Source organism: Macaca nemestrina, chromosome 4 (assembly GCF_043159975.1).
Source record: "Macaca nemestrina isolate mMacNem1 chromosome 4, mMacNem.hap1, whole genome shotgun sequence".
NCBI classification, from domain to species: Eukaryota; Metazoa; Chordata; class Mammalia; order Primates; family Cercopithecidae; genus Macaca; species Macaca nemestrina.
In genome coordinates this window covers 11,823,912-11,844,324 of record NC_092128.1, presented here as the reverse complement: position 1 = coordinate 11,844,324, position 20,413 = coordinate 11,823,912, and the positions used below count along the sequence as shown (strand labels likewise).

At 36.1% G+C, this 20,413-nt stretch overlaps 1 protein-coding gene and 1 long non-coding RNA gene across 2 annotated transcripts in view; both read left to right on the top strand.

Annotated features, from left to right (window-relative positions):
• Nucleotides 1-20,413, top strand: part of LOC105474842 (contactin associated protein 2) — a 2,256,224-nt gene that overhangs the window by 981,724 nt on the left and 1,254,087 nt on the right. The gene's annotated exons all lie outside the window — the stretch shown is intronic.
• LOC105474841 (uncharacterized) lies at nt 2,175-18,368 on the top strand. The gene is made up of 2 exons (XR_982977.2): nt 2,175-12,775; nt 13,360-18,368. It is a non-coding gene; the product is annotated as an uncharacterized lncRNA (long non-coding RNA).

Below are 20,413 nucleotides of genomic sequence, written 5' to 3'. Positions count from 1 at the left end.
CAGTTAAACTCAATAGTCTTGGATTTATGGAGTGGGTTATCTTACCATAAAAATATTTTCCAAGTTGCAACATCAGCTTTTTCTGATGGATAGCCAAAAACAAACAAACAACCAACAACAACAACAACAAAAAACCCTACCTACATTTTGAAATAAGTTTTTATTTCAAAATGCCTTGATTTTATCCCACTATATCACTTTCTTTAGGACAGCAGTTACTGATTTATGAGTAGTACATATTTATGCATTACTTTTAACTAGGCATAAATGATAAAAGAAAATTAAACATGTGCAAAAAGGTTCTAATGAATAATAGCTGTTCATTCTGGGCATAATTTTCATTTTAACTTAAAATTCAAAACCCTGGGGAAGGTGGACCTAGAACCATGTTTTTCAAATAATTTTGATCAAAGTACAGTAAGAAAATATTTTATGTCGTACTCAAAATCTCCTGACACAAAGTTCAGTGAAATAAAACTTACCTTGCTATTTTAGATACACTATGATAATTGTGATATTTTCTCTTCTCTCACTTTTTTCTTAAAAAAAAAAAGATCATGACCCACTGTAATAATTTTGTGTCCTAAATACAGTTTGGAAAACACTGACCTGACCTACATTCTTTTTCTTATTTGAAGTTTTGGAATTTTTTAAAGTTTTAGTTGCCTGGAAGTATTAGCTCCATCACTCTATATTGGAAAACTAAGTTTGTCTTATGGGAACAGTATTATAATATTATAAAGGTAGTAAAAAGAAGCAATCATGTACATTACTATTTGAATTATAGCAAAAGAAAACAAACAAACAAATAAAACCTACCTACCTTTTGAAGTAAGTTTTTATTTCAAAATGACTCAATTTTATGCCACTAAATACAAACAGATATTTAGAACAATACTCAGTTGTCGCATGCCGATATTAACAAGGTAATACCATGTGATTCGGCATTGATTATAGTGGTGAGAAAGTGATTTATCTTAATATTCTCTCTCACTTATCGGAAAAAGGTTAACTTCTCTCCATGGATAAACAAAGCCTTTCCAAAAAGTGATTCAGAATATGTCCTGTCCTAAGTTATCTGTTTTCTTATACTCAAGTACTGGAACCTCCTTGTTCTGTTAATGTAGGTATTGCTTCAATTTTCAAATGGCTGTTCAGTGTCCACACTGTCTCAGAAATATGTAATCAGAAAAGATCATCTGTGTTTGTATTTTCATCTCCAAAGGAAATCTCTTGTGAGTTGTTTTATTCACTTTGCTTGTTAGTAAAATCTCCTTTGTAAATCGTTGTGTTCCATTGGGTGTGTCCCGGGAGGAGTGGGGAGTTTTCTTGGTTCAGTGTGTGGCTGGGAGCATGCTGGGAAATAGTTCCCAGTTCAATCTGGGCAAATATATTTGGGAACAGTCCTAGTAGTGTCTATTCTAAGCAATTAAAATATCTCTGCTCTTAACTTTATGAACATGTGGAAATGTAGCCAGCATATTAATATTTCTTTAAAAAATTAATTTATACCATTTTCCAAAGTTCAGTGATAAACTTGCCCCATGAGGTATCCTTTTCATCATGTAAGAAAAAAGATCTCATTTGAAATACAATTTTTGATGTTTTAGTTGTTTACTGAAAAATTATATTCAGTTCTATACTGATATTATTTCAAATTGTCTTAAATTCTTGTAACTCAGAAACTAAATGTTTAGGCATTACTACAAATAATTTGAGAGATTTGTTTTATTATGTTTTACAGTGAAATAATTAGAGACTTATTTAGCAAGATAAATTTTTTAATTCAAGTTTAAACCATATTTATTAGAAGCCTTAAAAGATGTTACTTCCCTTTGATCTATTAAAGTTTTTCTGATTCTAAGAAAATAAAGAAGCACCCAGAGATATTTATCACAACATATATACAATAACAAAAGTAATTGAAAACAAACTACTGAAAATGGACAGGTGATTTTAAAATGTGTATTTTTATGTGGAATACTATTATGTCATTATAGAATTTAATAATATGGTAAAATATAATGCTATGAATAAAAATTTTAATAAAAACTTAAGTAGACTATGACTTCAATGTCATTATTATAAATATAGGAATTTTATTTCATTCCAAATTATAATGAAATAAATAATACTAATAGTGATTATCTCTAATTGGTGGGTTATCAGTTCATTATACTAACTTTTTAATGTGTTTTCTCTAATATCTGTACTTTCTACAGTGAATAACAATTGTTTTTAGAAATCAAAAACAATATGCTACAAAACAATTGATGATAAAATGATATTTCTGAAAAGTATGAGGCTTAGTTAGCAATGTTACAAATGGAAATTAAATAGCATAAGTTATATCAATTTAAAAATTCTAATTTCCTTACTTAGAAACATGTACAGTCAATTTCTTAAAAGTTTTACCTTAAATAATAAGCTTCAACAGAATTTCAATTGCATTTACATACAAATGGAGCATTTTATAGTCAGGTGCAGAAATTTGGGGTTGTGTCTATAATGTTTATTTGAAAATATTCGTAACTCATTTTGAACAAATTCCACACCATCTATGTAATTTTAAAACTATTTTTCAACCTGGGTAAATAACTGGCTAGATAAGTAGATAAATGATTGGCAGATAGACAGATAAATAGATAGATAGATAAAAACATTGTCCCTTAAAACTATTGCTAGCTATCAGGTAACAACATATTCCTTTTTCTCAATAAAATAATACATTGAATAAATAAATAAATCATCACTTTATTCACAAATAATCTACATACACCATACTTCTACAAAATACGTGGCTAAAAAGTAATTTTTAGATTTTTGTACTTTTTGATGGACTTGTAGATATCTAAAAATTTCCAGTAAACGCAAATCCATCATCTTAAGATCCAAAAGATAAAACATGGCTCTGTATTCTTTGGGGGAAAACAGAGCCTAAGAAATTCTAATTCATAGAGCACTGTACTCATTTTAATTAGGAGCCTAGAACTGAGCTGGAAAGGAATAGATTCTATTGTTTAGTGGATCCCAAAAGTGAGATAAATAAAGATCTGAGTTCTAGACATTAAATAGATACATAGAAATAAGATATCCTTGGACATATCTACAACACATTTTGCTGATTTTATTCCCCAGAATTCACAAATAGACTTGCTGGGAGAGCCACATGGTACCCAGTAAAAGGCATTTGAGTGAATGCTATGTTGCTCCTGGGTAGCTTCGCACAACTGACTTTTTATTGTATGTCAATTCCCAGTGTGGCTGTACCATCATCATGCAAACTGAGTGGAAATCTACCTTTACTTATACTGCAGTGAATGCTGGTGTACATGTTACATCAATAGAAGCATTGCAGTGCACAATGAAAGAAAAAAAAGGACTCGGGGAGAGTTGTATGATGTTAGGTATTGACTTATTCTTTAGAAAGCAAAAGGGACATTTTAATTTGTAACCACACTCCAGGACACCATTTCCATTCTAGTTTCTACAAGATTTCTGAGCCTTTTAAAATGTTCTATGCCTTTTTCAGGGAAGATGAATAAAACATGTTGGGTGTATCTGTGTATAATAACTTTTTAAAATTGCAAGAAGACCATAAAATTTTAGTAACTTTGATGGATAAAATGGAGGGAAAAGGTGCCAATGAGAACCAGACCATGTTTCAAAAGCTTCAGCTTACTGTACAAATAAAGAGAAAACAAATCAGATTTCACTAGTTGATACTAAGACAATAAAAATGAATTGTGAAAGAATAGCAAAGAACATAGCCCAGGAACTCCAAAATTAATATATGCATGTAGTTGAAGATGCTTCTAAGACAAGAACAGGGAGGACATAGAAGCAAAATAACTTTGCTGAAAAGCCAGTATTTTTCTCAGTTAACAGATAATATTGTATGTATTTATCATGTACAGAATGATATTTTGAAGTACATATACACAGTGGCCCTTTATCTTTCATTTAAGTGTTAAGGGCTGAAACTTCATGTAAGGTTGAAACTTCTGTAGTGGATAAATGAGTAATCGGTAAATTTAAGCAATATGGATTTACATAGTAGAGATATATCTAAGTCAACTTTAGATGTTTTTGCAATTGCGTGTCTAATTTTGTTTCAAATAGTTAACAAAATAAGTAGTGTTGGCATGAAACAATCAGGGATGATGTACTTTCATAATCAGAAAAAACCACAAAGCAGTCATTGGTTTGGAACCTTCCCCACACCACTCCCTACTCCATTAACCTTATGTTGAGAATTCCCAGGGATAATTAACTTGACCAGGAAATTCAGACTGTGAGATACTATCATTGCCTAGCACCTACCTCCCCCACCTTTAATTTTTAAGTAATGTGGGAAGAATGTAGGCTCATTAGGTTATCTGTTGCTTGGTTGTAACTAGATGTGGAAATCAGCCTTCTTGGGGGAGGGATTCTGCAGATTCTGTGAGCCTCTGAAAGTGACTTGGGATCAGCTGAAAGAAGGACTCCTTTGGAGACTCAATATCATGTTTAGCCACATATATTTCTTGGTCTCTTTTCTTTCTTCATCCAGGTTTTCCACAAGAAATTTTTGGGAGAGTCACTCAACATGCTTAGAAAGTAGTTCCCTTTGGTAAACATAGTATCAGGAAATAATTGTGGATATGGCCCCATCTGCAATCGTAACTACATTTTCTGACTTACTTTATTCTGATATATTTCCCTTGAGGCTTTTCTAACATGAGCACAGACCCTACTTCTGCGAACTGAGTCCTATTTCTTCTTGAGTACTATTTCTGAGTCGTCTTTCTTCTCTCCAGTCAGTGCTTTTTTCCTTTCATTCATTCTCTATGATTCGATTTTATCATTACAGTTGTGCCTAGATTCTTACTGTAGCGCTTGGTAGACTCTGATGTTTTCTGAAAGATACTGATAACCTGCCTAGATGTCTGTTCTCTCTACAATCACTTCTAGTCTTTCTTCTAGTGCTTCCAGGCTTTCTGAGCATCTTTCCGAGATTGGATCTCTATTGTTGAACCTCTGTCCAGAGGCCAAGATTGTTACCCCTAGACATATAACCTGCTGCCAGTTCTCTGCCTGGATATTGGAGTACTGCTCACCTCCCATTTCCCAGGATTCTCTCTTTCTCTCATTCCAATCCTCTGCTATTTTAACCCTGACATGGTTGACTTGATCATTCTAGGTCGTAACTTCCTCTTGCCTATGAATATTGCTTCCCCTTTTGGGCATGAATTTTAACTACCTCCCAATCTCAACTGCTGCTATCAATCCTTGTGTGCATCTGTGCCAAATCTCAGCCACCCCCGTGATCTTTGTCATCAAATTCCTATTGCTTCTTGGCATGCAAATCTAACATATAGTGTAATGGGGAAAACTACAAGCAGAAAAGTAGTAAAGTTCACATAGTCCCCTAAGATCTTAGCTTCGGTTGAGCACAGCTTGTCAGCTAACACCGCGGCCAAGATCCTAGGACCGAGAGACCTGCATCTATAATGTTGTACATAATTTTAGGGGCAAGGGCCAGAAAAGTTGCCCTGTTAGAAAAGGAGAGCCTCTGGATCTCATTGGTAGATATCAGGCAACTTCTCTTTTGTGCTCCCTCAGATCTGCTGAGCTAGCTCCTTGCTGTACTGCTATAAAGCCTGGCAAGAATGAGACTCCAGGGCCATCCAGATATGCCTCTCATCTAATCCTAAGATTATGATGACAACTGTGATAATAGAGAATAGCTATTGAATGCTTACACTATACCTGTCACTGTGCTAAAGCCTTTGCATTAATTATCTTGCTATGGTTCCAATAACCTCATAAGTTAGGTCCTGCATTATTGAGAAACCTTTCTATCTCATGTATACAAATGGTAAAGTCATTCTTCTGGTGACTGGAGTTCAAAACGTTGGGAAAAATCAAATTTTGCCTTTTATCTTTTCCTGATACATGCAAAGATTTACCGATCACTACCCTTCTTTTAAAGTGTCTCATTCATCCATTATCTCTTTACCCTAATTCAAAAACTCATACCTTGAAAACCTAATCAAGGTCATCTTATTGCCAAAAAGGGTGTTTATTTCAATCGCAGACCTATTTGTTAGGGTATAGTGGTTATGAGCATGGACTCTGGAGCCAGATTGCCCACTGGCTATTATGGATTGAGTTCTTTCTCTGTTCCAGTCACTGTTAAAACAAACATAATGCACACAACTGTTTTAAGCCATTTAATGCTTGCAACAACTCCACGAGATGAAAGACATTATCATCCGCATTTCATAGATTAAAAAACAAAACAAAACAAAACACAGGAATAGACATGAGTAACTCACCAGGGCTCCTTCAGCTAGTGAAGAGAAGAGCTTTAAAAAGAGCCCAGCACCTTTGAATCTAAAGTCACTACCCTTGGCCACTACCTCTCATATTCATGAAACACTTTGGTGTTACATGATCACACAGGATCAGGTACTGTTGAATATGACACATCTGAAATATTTGTTGAAGGCAGAACCTAACATCAATGATGTCCTTTACATGTCCATTTGAGGTTCTCACAGGTGCATTTTAAGTAATCTCCCTTATTTTTCTAATTTTTCTCCCGTATTATCCAATTTCTATTTCTAAAACACAAGGAAGATAATTCACTAGTTTCCCATTACTAAAGAATAAGTCCTGATTTCTTAGCATGCCACACAAGAACATGTACCAACTATGCTCCGCTGGAGCGTTTGGCCTCATTTCTCCTACTTTGCATCACAGTGACTACCTTCCACTCCCTGACAAGGATTTCCTTCTCTATATTCCATCCTGGCAAGCTGCCACTTATCATTTATTGTCCAATTTTAGTATGCTTTCCTTCCTCAATCCCCAGGGAACAATCTTCCATCCTCTAGTATAGCACCTTGTATCTTGAATAACAACCATTTTTTGTTACATATTAAATCACATACTCCTCCACTATTATGTCTCCCTCATATCTGTACTCCTAACACCACTCATATGTCAGGAAATAGGCAATCAATACTTTCATCTTTGCTTTTTTGGTTTGATTTACAACTAGACTGGTGCAGTTTCCTTGCTCTTCTCTCTGTCTCCTACCTCTCTAAACAAGTCAATTCCACACATTTCCTCCTGATTACAATTTCAAAATGACTGCTTCCATTGAGTCATGTTCCCATTCAACAATCTTTCTTGAACCCCCAAGTTTTAAAGATGGTCTCACCTGCCCTCCACAAAACGCCTGAGTACTAATTCCATGGCAATCTCAAATCCTTTAAAATTTTAAATTATTCTTATTGTTTACATTTGTCTGACACGATTTAATATATTGTTCAGATATTTGATTACTCTGTTCGAAAATGTTTAATCTTCTAAAGTTTTTTTAAGAAAGATAATCCCACTCTTCCTTTGTCTACCTCTGAGCTTCCTTAGCACAATATCTTACTTGTGGCATGTTTCTAAATATCCAGTTGACTGATTTTTTTAATGTACTGATACCAAGATGTTATAAACTGAAACTTTACAATTCTGTTATCTTCATCAGTTTATGTAAACCAAATTCATTATAAAAGGAGAGTAGCAAATATCTCAAAGGAAATAATTGCTTCACTGTGGGAGGCTAATGTGTGTGAAATTGATCAGGACTTAAATTTTAATTCTATACTTTTATACTAAGAAGAGATTTTTTTTGAAGATATTAAAGCCTAGAGCTGTACTGAGTAAACTATTTCATGAATAAAATGAAAGCGTGTTTATATTTGCCAAAAAATGTATTCTCAGGAGCATGACATGAAGTAAAGCCTTGAAATTAGTCATATTCCCTTTGTATTTATTTTATTTCACACAGAATACAAAAAATAAATGTGCATGATTAAAATTAATTTAGTTTTATTCTTTGCTTCAGGCTTGGGAATGCATTTGACATGATTAACTCCAGGGAAAACTAAGAGAATAAATTTTTTTTGTACCTTCTACTTAAGATCTCGGATCTCTAGTCAGTTCTACACTTGCTTAAAACAGAGACTGTCCATTTATTGTAGGAGTCTAGTCTGACTTGCTTTGTTAACAGAAATGGCATCTACTGATGATTAAATCATGTTGTCTCTGAAGTCTTCTATTTGAAAACTCCAAGCAATAAGATTATTGTTTAGAAAACCAAACAACAAAACAAACTTTAGAGTAACTTTATAGGAGACATTATGTATGAACATGGAGAAGTAAATTTCACCCCCACCATACTTCCATCCTGACGCCAGCACTTTTATCTTAGGTTCAGCTAAGACCATACAGCATATGCTTACTATACTTCCAGCACACTCTATTCAGCTATGGTTGACAGAATAGAGCTAATAAATTCTCCACTTTTACCACATATTCTTTATAATGCAATATTCTATAGGGAAATGTGAAATCTGGATCACATGTAGATCTGTTGGCAGGTGTGTTTCTACTCTTTTTTTCTCCAAGAAACTACTGTATCCTATTTCATGCAGGATAATCAGTGCCATCAGCATACATAGCAAATGGTTTGTTCATAAAAAAGCTTGATGAAGGAAATAAACCCTTGATAGTCTCTAAAAGAATTATTTCCATTAGGAAACTGAAAGAAAAAGAGGGTGTTCTATGTGTACTGTTTTACTGCCCAGAGAAGTTTTGTAATACACAATGAGTTTATTACGTACAATAGCCGATAGGCATCAATATTGGAAAAAAAAAATCTAAAGAATGTGAGCTGCGTTATGGTATATGCGTGGGTTCTCAGCAATGCTGTGTGGCGGATAGGTATTGTGTGAGTACGTGGGTGTGTGCAGGAGTACATGCATACTTTTAAAAAAATCCTCTAATCTTGAAGTAAAAAACCTTAAAATTCAATAATTCTAATTGAGTGCTATAATGTCTCCATTTGCCACGTTTGAACGATTTAGAATAGAAAAGATTAAATCAGTAAGATGATATGACATTAGACAAGTCAGAATTATAGCTCATCTAAAACTTGTATTGTTTGATTTCTTTCATTCCTCTTCTCAAACATTTGCATATTAACTGTTAAGCAACAAAATATACCAATTCCTACCATTTCTAATTTCCTTTTGTTATCTTAATAAAACCATGACAAATAATACAGGCAAGTAAGGAGAAGAAATACTGTGGGAAGAATCCTCTAAAGCGGTGGTTCTTGGCTAGGAGTGATTTTGACCCCCAGGGGATATTTGGCAATATCTGGAGACACTGTCGGTTGTCACAACTGGAGAGTGGGGGGTAGGATGCTACTGGCACACAATGAATAGAGGGCAGAATCCTACTGAATATCTTGCAAAGCACAGGACAATACCCACCCACCTGCACCTCCCACCAAACAAAGGTTTATTTGTCGCCAAATATAAATAGCATGCAGGTTGACAACCGCGACCTGAAGGAACTCCTCTGTTGCACTCCAGAAGCTGAGCGTCCCAGAGGGAGAAGCCTAGACCCCCACCCCACTCCACGGACTTCCATTTTCTCCCATACTGAGAAACAAGTTAACAAGTATAGACAAGCTGATTGCTGAGGTCCCTTTATTTAGAGCTTTTCTTTATTTAGAGCTTATTTAGAGTTTATTTAGAGCTTTTCTCCTCTTTTGTCATTTTGCTCTCTGTTGTTATAGTTTCCTGTTTTCCTTTCCCAGCATACATATTTTGAAAAATTCCAGACTCCTTCCTTTGATTTCACTTTTGCTTTCCTTGTGGAAATTTTGTATTTCAAAGCAATGATGGGTATGATCAGAATAAAGCATAAGATAAGAGAGTTCTCCCAGTACACACTTTTATGTACTATTCTAAGGCATATTTTGTTATTTGTTCTCTACAGATGTCAAGCTCTATTTTTCTAAACATTTGACTCTCTAGTACATTGCGTCACTATGACTTGTTCCTACCATTTTTATCATTAGTAGATGCAAACATAAATTATGCAACATTGTGTGAGTTTGACATGAGGCAGCAGATAATTATCAACACCGGTCAACATAACAGATTGCCAATATTAGGTTCAGGTGTTTTGAAAATTTAATTATATTACAGCATGAGAAAAAGATTGAAAGGAGGAAAGAACCTTAACTAGCATGTATTAGCCTGCGAAGTGTGTCCTAGGGGCTCATTCTGCACTTTCTTGTTCTTCCGGCTCTCTCCTCTGCTCACCTTCTCAGTCAGCCATGCCCTGCTCTGAAGAGACACCCATCATTTGCCCCAGCAAGCCACTTAGCCTGTGGAGCAGAGTGACAAACAGCTCCACTTTGCTGAGATCTGGGAGGAGGCCATGGTCCTGAGCCAGGGGCCCATGGAGACCACAGGCTATGACCTGGATAGTCCCTACAATTATAAAATGCCACCAATGGAGAAAGCTCTTGTGAAAACGGACATTCAGATAGCTCTTCTGGGTGTTATGAACAAGTAACTCCTTGTTCTGGCTTGACTACAAAACAGTTTATAAATGTATAGCTAGTATCACAGTTGATTATAGAGGAAATGTTGGTGTTATGCTGTTTAATTTATTCAAAGAAAGTTTGAAGTAAAAAAAAAAGTGATCCATTTGCACAGCTCATTTGTGAACAGATATTTTAATCCAAATATAGAAGAAGTTTAAATTTTGAATAACACCGAAATGGGTTCAGGAGGTTTGGGTTTCATCGGAAACAGTTAAAATGTATGCCAAGAATAGAAAATGAGAAATCGTACCTTTTTCTTAAAAATAAAGAGTTTTTGCTTAAAGTGCTTTAGTGTTTTGCAATTCTATAAACTTATTCACTTTACTTTCTAAAAAAATACACTTTCTTATGATCAAGGAAAGAGTACTTCTGTTGAGATCACATAGAAACTTAATTTCTTGTTTTCCTACAATTGATGATTATATGTGTATTAGTCCATTTTCACACTGCTATGAAGAAATACCTGAGACTGGGTAATTTATAAAGAAAAGACGTTTAATTGGCTCACAATTCTACATGGCTGGGGAGGCTTCAGGAAACTTACAATCATGGCAGAAGGTGAAAGGGAAGCAAACTTTTCACAAGGCAGCAGGAGAAAGAGAGTGAGTAGCGAAGGGGAAAGAGCCCCTTATAAAGCCATCATATCTCATGAGAATTCACTCACTGTCACCAGAATAGCATGAGGGAAACCGACCCCCATGATCCAATCACCTCCCACCAGATCTGTCCCTAGACACATGGGGATTATAGGGATTACAATTCAAGATGAGATTTGGGTGGGGATACAAGCAAACCATATCAGTATATAAATCTGCTTTAAGGTGACCTAATGCAAACAGTTTCTTTTTAAAATCAAATGTACATCAATTACATATACAAAGAACCTGTATGATTTAATTCAATAAATGATTCCTTTTCAGCAAAAAGTGTGTCCCTTAGAGCTCTAAGTGGGAGAGAGCTGAAGGCATGATAGAGCAAGGAGAGTGAGCACTGAACACCTTTGTCCTTCCATGGCTCAGCTTCCTCTGCACGGAGTATATTCAGGATGATCTTGCATCTTCTCCCCGTAGTCAGCTTAGGAGTTCCTCCTCCTCATCATGTGTTCCTCCTTTCTATTACCAGCTCCCAAGTGGGCCTCTTGTTTTGCTACTGATGACACCTGACATGCTACTGCCTTTCTGTAGTTGCTCAACAGAGGAGGACAATCTTTCTTCCTCCACCTTTACTAACTTGCTCTTTGATCGCTACAAAAAAAAAAAAAAAATTACCAAGTACCATGTGAGATAAACAAATGAGATGAAAAAATTATATAATGAGAGAAAAAACGTAACAGTCCTCCATGACGATCATCTCATCTCTGTGATTTGATTCATACCTGAATATTGCAAACACACACCCCCCCCCCCCACACACACACAGAGTCTTTCATTTTGGATACCTAATATATTAAGCACTGAGGGTATAAACAGAGTGCCCTCACTGTTCTAGATAAATACATAAAACATTTATAGATTAGAATAAAGCTATAAAGAAATCATGCAACACTATATGGTAAAAAGTAGTGGGTATTCGATTTAGGCTTAGACAGAAAAGATAAGAAGAAGTAAAGCTTGGATAGGAAAAACGTAAAATATAGAAGTCCTATGACTTGTAAATATGTCCGGAATTGGTTCCTTCCAGTGGGTTCTTGGTCTCGCTGACTTCAAGGATGAAGCTGCAGACCCTCGCGGTGAGTGTCACAGTTCTTAAAGATGGTGTGTCCGGAGTTTGTTCCTTCAGATGTTCAGATGTGTCCAGTTTCTTCCTCCCGGTGGGTTCGTGGTCTTGCCGACTTCAGGAATGAAGCCGGGGACCCTGGTGGTGAGTGTTACAGCTCCTAAAGGTAGTGTGGACCCAAAGAGTGAGCAGCAGCAAGATTTATTGCGAAGAGCGAAAGAACAAAGCTTCCACAGCATGGAAGGGGACATGAGTGGGTTCCTGCTGCTGGCTGGGGTGGCCAGCTTTTATTCCCTTATTTGGCCCTGCCTTCATCCTGCTGATTGGTCCATTTTGCAGAGAGCTGATTGGTCCATTTAAAGAGTGCTGATTAGTGCATTTACAATCCTTTAACTAGACACAGAGTGCTGATTGGTGCGTTTTTACAGAGTGCTGATTGGTGCGTTTTTACAGGAAGCTGATTGTTGCATTTGCAATCCTCCAGCTAGACAGAAAAGTTCTCCAAGTTCCCAGTTGACCCAGGAATTCCAGCTGGCTTCACCTCTCATAAACACATCCTTATTCAATGAATACAAGAAAGGACAAAAAGAGAGAAATTAGTTTGGAGAGGTAGGTAGAGGCCAGATTATGGAAGGTATAATAAACTATGGTAAGAAATTAGAATGGAAACCCACTGGTGGATTTCTTTTAAGTGAAGTGAATGATACGATTTTAAAAAGATATCTTTATCTAATATGTGGATAGTGGATAGGTAGATGGATGGATAGACAGATTTCTATCTACTATGTGGATAGTGGATATATACATGGATGGATGGATGGATAGATAGATAGATAGACTAGAGGGTAATATAGATTGTGGAGTGAGAGGTGAGAACAGGGAAAATGAGGTAAGGCAGAAAGTATTGAATAATCCAGGAATAAGTAATCATAGTTTTATCTATGATGATAGCCATGTATATGAAGAGAAGTTGGAAGATGTGAGAAATAGTTAAAAGTATAACTACCACAACTTGGCAATAGGTGTATGCAGAGTGTGAAAGAAAGGTAGGAATCAAGACTGAATTGTAGGTTCCTTACTTGATTTATAGATAACTGCCCCTTTAGCTGATATGGAAAAGAATGCAAAGAGTTTGGAGAGAATCCAGTCCTGTTGTGGACCTGTCACGTTTTAGATGTCTGCTCCCTATTTAGGAGGACAAGTCAAGTTGTCAGTTAAGGATGTGAGTCTGGAGGTCAGAGAAGAGTCAAGGCTGATGTTATCAGCATGTGGATGATGTTGGTATTGGAAGCCATAGTTTATTTACTAAGCAAGAACAGATAAACAGAGAAGAGGAAAGAATTCCAAGCCGAGTCTCCAGGAGCTTCATCTTTCAAAATTTGGTAAGAGGAGGAAAAACCAGCAAAAAGAAAGAGAATGGACAATTAGATAAGAAAAACTCAAAGAGTACTGAAAGTTAACAGGAGCGCTCCTTAAGAACAGTATTGTAACTTTTGTTAAAAGAATAAATGTAGAGTTGAGTATAGTTGAGAATTACAAAGAAAATAATAGAAAAAAAAGTAATAAACCTAAGCAGGCAACTACATAATAGGAAATTCACAACTTAGATCTTGACTAAGTGCAAGACAGAATTGTAAGTAGTATAAGAATTATTTTCCAACATCTACTGCTTACTAATCTTATGGAAGACATAGGAAAGATACTAATTCCACTAGCTAGAGAAAACCTAGGCTAATGCTGTTTGAAAACTGAAAAATATTGTTATATACTTATGAATTATGAATGTTTGTTTATTGTCTACTCCTTGTTCAACTCCTTTCTCCTCACTCCTTATGAGAAATCTGCTCAAAGTGGTGAAAGTACAAAAAACAGAACAAGACAACAACAGAGTAGGTAAGTAATCAGATTGTATAATAAAGAAAATAAACTGGAACTACTTGGAATGACTATTGAGGGGAAATGGAAGGATCAGACAAAACCCAAAAAGAGCCCCAAAGGTCTATAAAGAAATAAAATATCAGCCAAGGCATGTTTTTAATGAAAAACAAGAAATTGAAAGCTCAGAACTAACATCAACTAAGGGGCAATCTATGGTAACTAAGAGGTGCTTGATGTATTTTAATTCACATAATTGTCACAACAAATGGTGAAACACATATGATCATCCTTTTGTAAAGAGAAGGCCAAAGCTTAAAAGGTCACACAAATTCTCATAGTTTTATCTATGACGATAGCCATGGATATGTGAGAGTATCCAAGTTTTACAGAGGCAGAGTTGGTACTTGAAATGAATTTGACTTTATTTTTAAACTCCTGTACTTTCTAGTACCCTATGCTAGTGAAAAACAATGAAGTGGCAAACGTTCCAAAGCCAGGGAAAATGTTAAGTAAATCCAACCCTAAGAGGGAACTGGTATAAGGGGAATGATAAGCATGAGAATAATTAATCTTTTGTAAGATTAGGCTGTGAAAAAAGGAGTGAGAAATAGGCCAACAAAATGACAGTAAAGTCGTATATATCTAGCACGCAAGCTATTGAATAAAACAAATAGCCAAATATAACTAAATATAAACTATACTTTTTTTTCAGCTAATCCCTAGAAATAACTTAAAGATGACAATGCAAATGTTCATATATTCTTTGAGCCATTCAGGCAAAAGTCTAATTTAATGGCCTTAAGTTTAGTATTTCCATTCTTCACTTTCACCTGTGTAAACATAATTGTTTTGTTTCTTTGCCAATAATTTTATGGAAAGCTTTTTCTAAAGGGTAAAGCCAAAACTAAAAAAAAAAAAAAAAACATTGTACACGTAAAACATAATTTTTATTTAACATGTATTTGGCAGCCTGTTTTGTTTGTGAGTCCAAAAAAGGATAGTTCTTTTTAGGGATTTTTTTAATGTGTTACTCCAATATGTTTTTACTGCTCCCCAACAGTCGCAACCACAGCACAGAGCTGGGAAGAGCAGCTGGGTCTATCTTTGGCTTTCATGCACTAATGTGGAAATGGAATTGTCTTTGGGAAGCCTTGCTTGTTAATTGCTAAGATTGAATGTACTTTTGCATCCAAATTCCTTTTCCCTGATCTAGTTATGGAAAAAATGTGCTATCTTGTACTTTACCAGTGGTAAATGGTATGTGTGTTTTGAATTTGATAATTACAGCAATGCTGACATAGCCAATACCCAGCCTAAGCAATTTATAGCAAAGACAATCACTCATGTACATAGGGGATTTAATCTGTTTCCGGAAACTACATAATTGTCTAGTCATATTCAAAAATGTTATAATCAGAAAAGCACCTAACAATTCATTGGTTCTGTTCTCTGCCTTCTGCTTGCCTGAATAATTAAAATATATTGAGTAATAAATTAGGAGCAGTAGGTTGTGGTGGGTAATTACATAGACTCTAGAACATGAATGCCTGAGTTCAAATCTACTTAAATGCCTACCAACTATACTTAATCTCTGTACACCACAGGCTTTTCCTTTGTAAAATGGTATAATGAGGATAAAAATAGTATCTGACTCCTAGGCTAGCTATAAGAATTAAGTGTAAAATGATTTAGGAGGGTAACTGGCTCTTACAAGTATTAGACTTCTTGTTGTTATTATGTTATTGGTACTGATCTTGGTAGTATGGAAACGAAAAGGATAATAATCAAAATCTCAAGTCATATGTTTACAGTATAGTTGAGGAGATAACTGATTAAATGAACATTTAGCTTATCACATGTGTTTTAAAACATTATTAGATTTGATGGTAAAACAACCAGTTTAGAACGCCTTCTTATTAGACAAATATATACTTTAAACATTGTGTTTAAATTATGCTTAAAGTCATAAAAAATTAGAATCAAAAGAAATCTTACAGATCAGAATATTCACTGTATATTTAAAATGGGAAAATTGAGGATCAGATGTTGATACCAGCCCAGGATTATACGGCTATGCACTGACATGATCCAAAGTATAGTAAGTCTGATTTTCATTGCTGGGCTTTTTCCATTGGTCCATGCTGGCTTTACAAATTGAGAACAAGCAGATCAGTGGGAATCAGAGTAGAGCTCTGGAGTACTTCTACAATTCAGCTGGGTGAAGAAGGAAAGGCATTTAGGAAGAAAATCATAAAGACAGGTATGCTACTGTCTCCTCCATTAAAAAAAAAAAGGGACATCATTTGAGGGAAGCAGAGACTTTTCATGGAGACTGAGTGGTTACATAAGTTTCTACACTCATATAACAAATATTTACTAAATATTTCTCTATGTTAAGCCTACTGTGTTCTGGGCATGTAATATAAATTGAGGAATAAAAAGCTTTCTGAACTATAGAGAGCTTAAACTGTTGTAGAAGTAGACAAACATAGCTTACAATTGTAATATATAAATAAAGTATGTAGAGATGATATAGAATATTAGAAGATGACAAGTGAAAATACCATGGAAAAGAAAGGAATCCAATAAGAGGGATTTGGAGAGTAGATGGGCAGGACCCTAAACAGTGCAAAACATATCAGCATAAACCTTATAACAAAGATGATAAATCCATTTCAAACAGATGAGGGAGTTAGCTAAGTGGGTATCTGGGGGAAAAACATTGCAGGCAGAGAGAAAAGCCAAAGCTAAGGACCAAGGGTAGGAGCCCACCTTAAGTGTTTGAAGCACAGCAAAGAGTAAATGTTTCCTGAACAAAAAGTGAACGATGAGAGAGTAGTAACAGAAGAAACATAATGCAGTGAACAGCGCATGTAAGGCTGTGCACACGAAAATCCACCTTGAAAACGCTGACTTTCACTCTTCATGAAATTGGAAGCAACTAAAGTTTTGAGCATAGAAGTGATATAATCTGTTTCACGTTGTAAAAGTTCATTCTGACTCTGTGTTAAAAGGTAGATTTTCGAATCCAGGAATAGAAACAGAGAGCTGCTAAATCCAGTTGAGAGCTGATTGTGTGGTAGTAGAAGAAGAGTTGAAGTGTCGAGAAGCGGTTGGATTCGGAGTATAAGTTGAAGGCAATTCCCTGATGGACTGGATATGCTGTGTAGGAGAAGGAGAAGAACCAAGGATTGCTCTTCTAAGAAAGTACAGTGTCAGGAGGTAAAGAAATTACATCAAGGAGAAGATCTGATACTACTAAGATGCCAAAAAAAAAAAAAAAATCCACTAGATGTAATAACATTCATAATGACATTGATAAGATAAAGCGGTTTCTATGGAGTGGTAAAGGTGAAACCCGGATAAAGTGGTTTTAATTGAAAACGAGAATAAGCAAGATCAGAGGAATTAGAGACAGAGAGTATAACCATTTCGTGTGAGACATTGGACATAAAAGAAATGAGTAGCAGGATGGGAAATTTAGGATTTTTTTTTTTTTTTCAGTTAAAGACAGTGTATGCTTGACAATGGAATGATCCAGTAGGTTATACAAAATTATGAGTACTTTTAATCTTTTCTGAATTGAGTACTGTTTAAAGGAAGTATGGATTTTTACCTCAAATTTAAAAACATTTTAAATTTACTTATTTATCATAAGCAATTGTACACACTGATAGATAATATTTGCTGACTTTTAAATCATCTTCTATTTTACATATTAATTTTAGTGCGTTCTAGTCTCTAAGAAATGACAGTCTGTCCTATTTCTCAGGCCAGGCATTGCGGCTCTCGTGACCACTTCTCACAAATTGAAACGAAATGCACATAGCACACCCAAATGGAGAGTTCTGTTTTCAACTGCCACCCCCTAAACGATATTGAACTGAAATCAGCAACTTCTAAAATTATCCTTGTCTCCAAGAAGGTTTCAAACTACTAATCATTGAATGTTTAAAGTACTTGAAGTATAGGTAAATATTTCTCTGAAATGGTTTCTGATAGAAAAAAAAAAAGAGGCTGGGTGTGGTGGCTCAGGCCTGTAATCCCAGCACTTTGGGAGGCGGAGACGGGTGGATCACAAGGTCAGGAGATCGAGACTATCCTGGCTAACACGGTGAAACCCCGTCTCTACTAAAAATACAAAAAATTAGCCGGGCGTGGTGGCGCCTGTAGTCCCAGCTACTTGGGAGGCTGAGGCAGGAGAATGGCGGGAACCCGGGAGGCGGAGCTTGCAGTGAGCCGACATCGCGCCACTCACTCCAGCCTGGGCGACAGAGCGAGACACCGTCTCAAAAAAAAAAAAAAAAAAAAAATGAAAGAAAAACATATAGTTAGATTATGTCTTGGATTCATTATATATTGTTGTAATTAGTCAGAGGCCAGTCAGGAAAGTGGAAACCACCCAGTTATTTTAATAGAGAGAGAAACGGCTAAAAAGACATCGGGAGACTAAAGAGGCTCAATAGGAACACTGGAGCACCACAGCTGCGAAGGTCTGAGTGTTTCTCCCCACCACTCGCCCTCCCTGCCAAAAGCCATGTTGAAACCCTAACCGCCCAGGTGCGAGTATTTGGAGATGAAGACTTTGCAAGGTGATTAGGTATAGAGGGCAAAGCCCTCATGAGCGATCTTAGTGCCCTTATGAAAGAGAGACCTCAGAGATCTCCTTTAAGCCTTCTTCTGCCATGTGAGGACACAGTGAGAAGACAGGTATCCACGAAGAAGTGGTCCCTCACCAGACACTGAACCTACCAGTGCCTTGATCTGGGACTTCTCAGCCTTCCTAACTGTGAGAAATCAGTATCTGTTGTTTATAAGCCACCCCCTCTATGCTATTTTGTTATAGTAGCACTAATAAACCAAGACAGCAGGTAGCGTAGTTACTGAAGGAACAAAGGGGAAGAGTTTGAACTTTTAGAACATAGACATTTGGAGGAGGCCTTCTGGAGAACTGGTACCCAGACTTCTGCATAACTGATATGAATGTTGGCAGGGATGAAATTAATAGAATGCACTGTTTACAATGAAAGATTCAATGCCCTATAGAAATGGAAGAACAGCTATTGGTAAAGAATATTCATGAGACAATATTGTACACAATTAAGCATAATATATGACATGTATTATATTTTAACATGAATAACATGTTAATGCTTATATTAGTGTATTCTACAATTTGTATGGGTGATAGTAGATAGTATGTATTATGTAAAACTAAGCCTATGTAGTACTAGTACGTGTATTAGTGGGGAAAGGTGCCACTGAGAAGGCAATGTTGCCCAGCTTGTGCTGATACCCTAAGAGATTGGAAGAGGCATGCTGAGGAGCTTAGATCAGACCTCTGAGTACAGGTGCCTGGCATGTGTGCTAATGTATCTCAGTGTGTGGGAAAAAAATCTGGAAATGGTCACCAAATGCTACTGGTACCATTTCGTAGGTGCATGGATTAAAGGACCATTTTTTGTGGCAACACTGGAAAGAATAGGAAATGCAACAGGAGCAAGTCCTTACTTTTTCCTCATGCCTTACAGTCTTCCTCCAGTACTTGTATCATAGAGTCTAATGCAGAGCCGGCTGGTAAAGGAGTAGTGTAAATTTCAGAGCCTCATACCCAGCATCACAAACCAAAATATAGGAGATATGATGAACTGAGAGACAATGGTTTGTTATTCGACTAAAAGTGTCATACATGTGTTTGGTCCATTGAAAGGTTAAAACTCTGTTGAACTGCCACTTTTGGTATGATGCAAATTGATGAACCCAAAACATATTTTAGGATCATTTGTGTGAATTCAGCACCGATGGTATATGTGGGGAATGTACTGAATAAACACAGAAATATATGCTGTGTTCTTACTCTGACATTTAAATAAACCTCACAAAGATTTTCCTTTGTTTGCCAGAGAAAAATCAATGCAAAATTGTCAAATATATTAAAATGGTCTTTGCCCTTCTCCTAGGAATTCTCACCTGACTTTTCTTGCTTTTACTGCATTGCATAAACCCTGTATATGCAGTGTGCTTTAAACCCTTCAACATGCTGTCATTGATGTCATCTCATCTGAGTCTTCAAAGAATTTTGAGAGGCAATGAGAAAAGGTACAGCTCTTTTAGGAGGGCTAATACAAGGATGCGTCAGGGATATGGTAGAGAAGATTTTTGTATTTGGGACAGATGACCTTTACAGTTCTTCCCCAAACTTGAGCTTTAATAACTGGACTGACCATGGATATGTCCTCATCATATTCTGTACCAAAAATGAAAGTAATTATGGCATCTTCCTAGAGGAGATTGTTATTTTCACCTTCACACTAGTATGGTTACAAGCATATGTCACCTTTGATCTCACACAACCCTGGTGCCCTATAT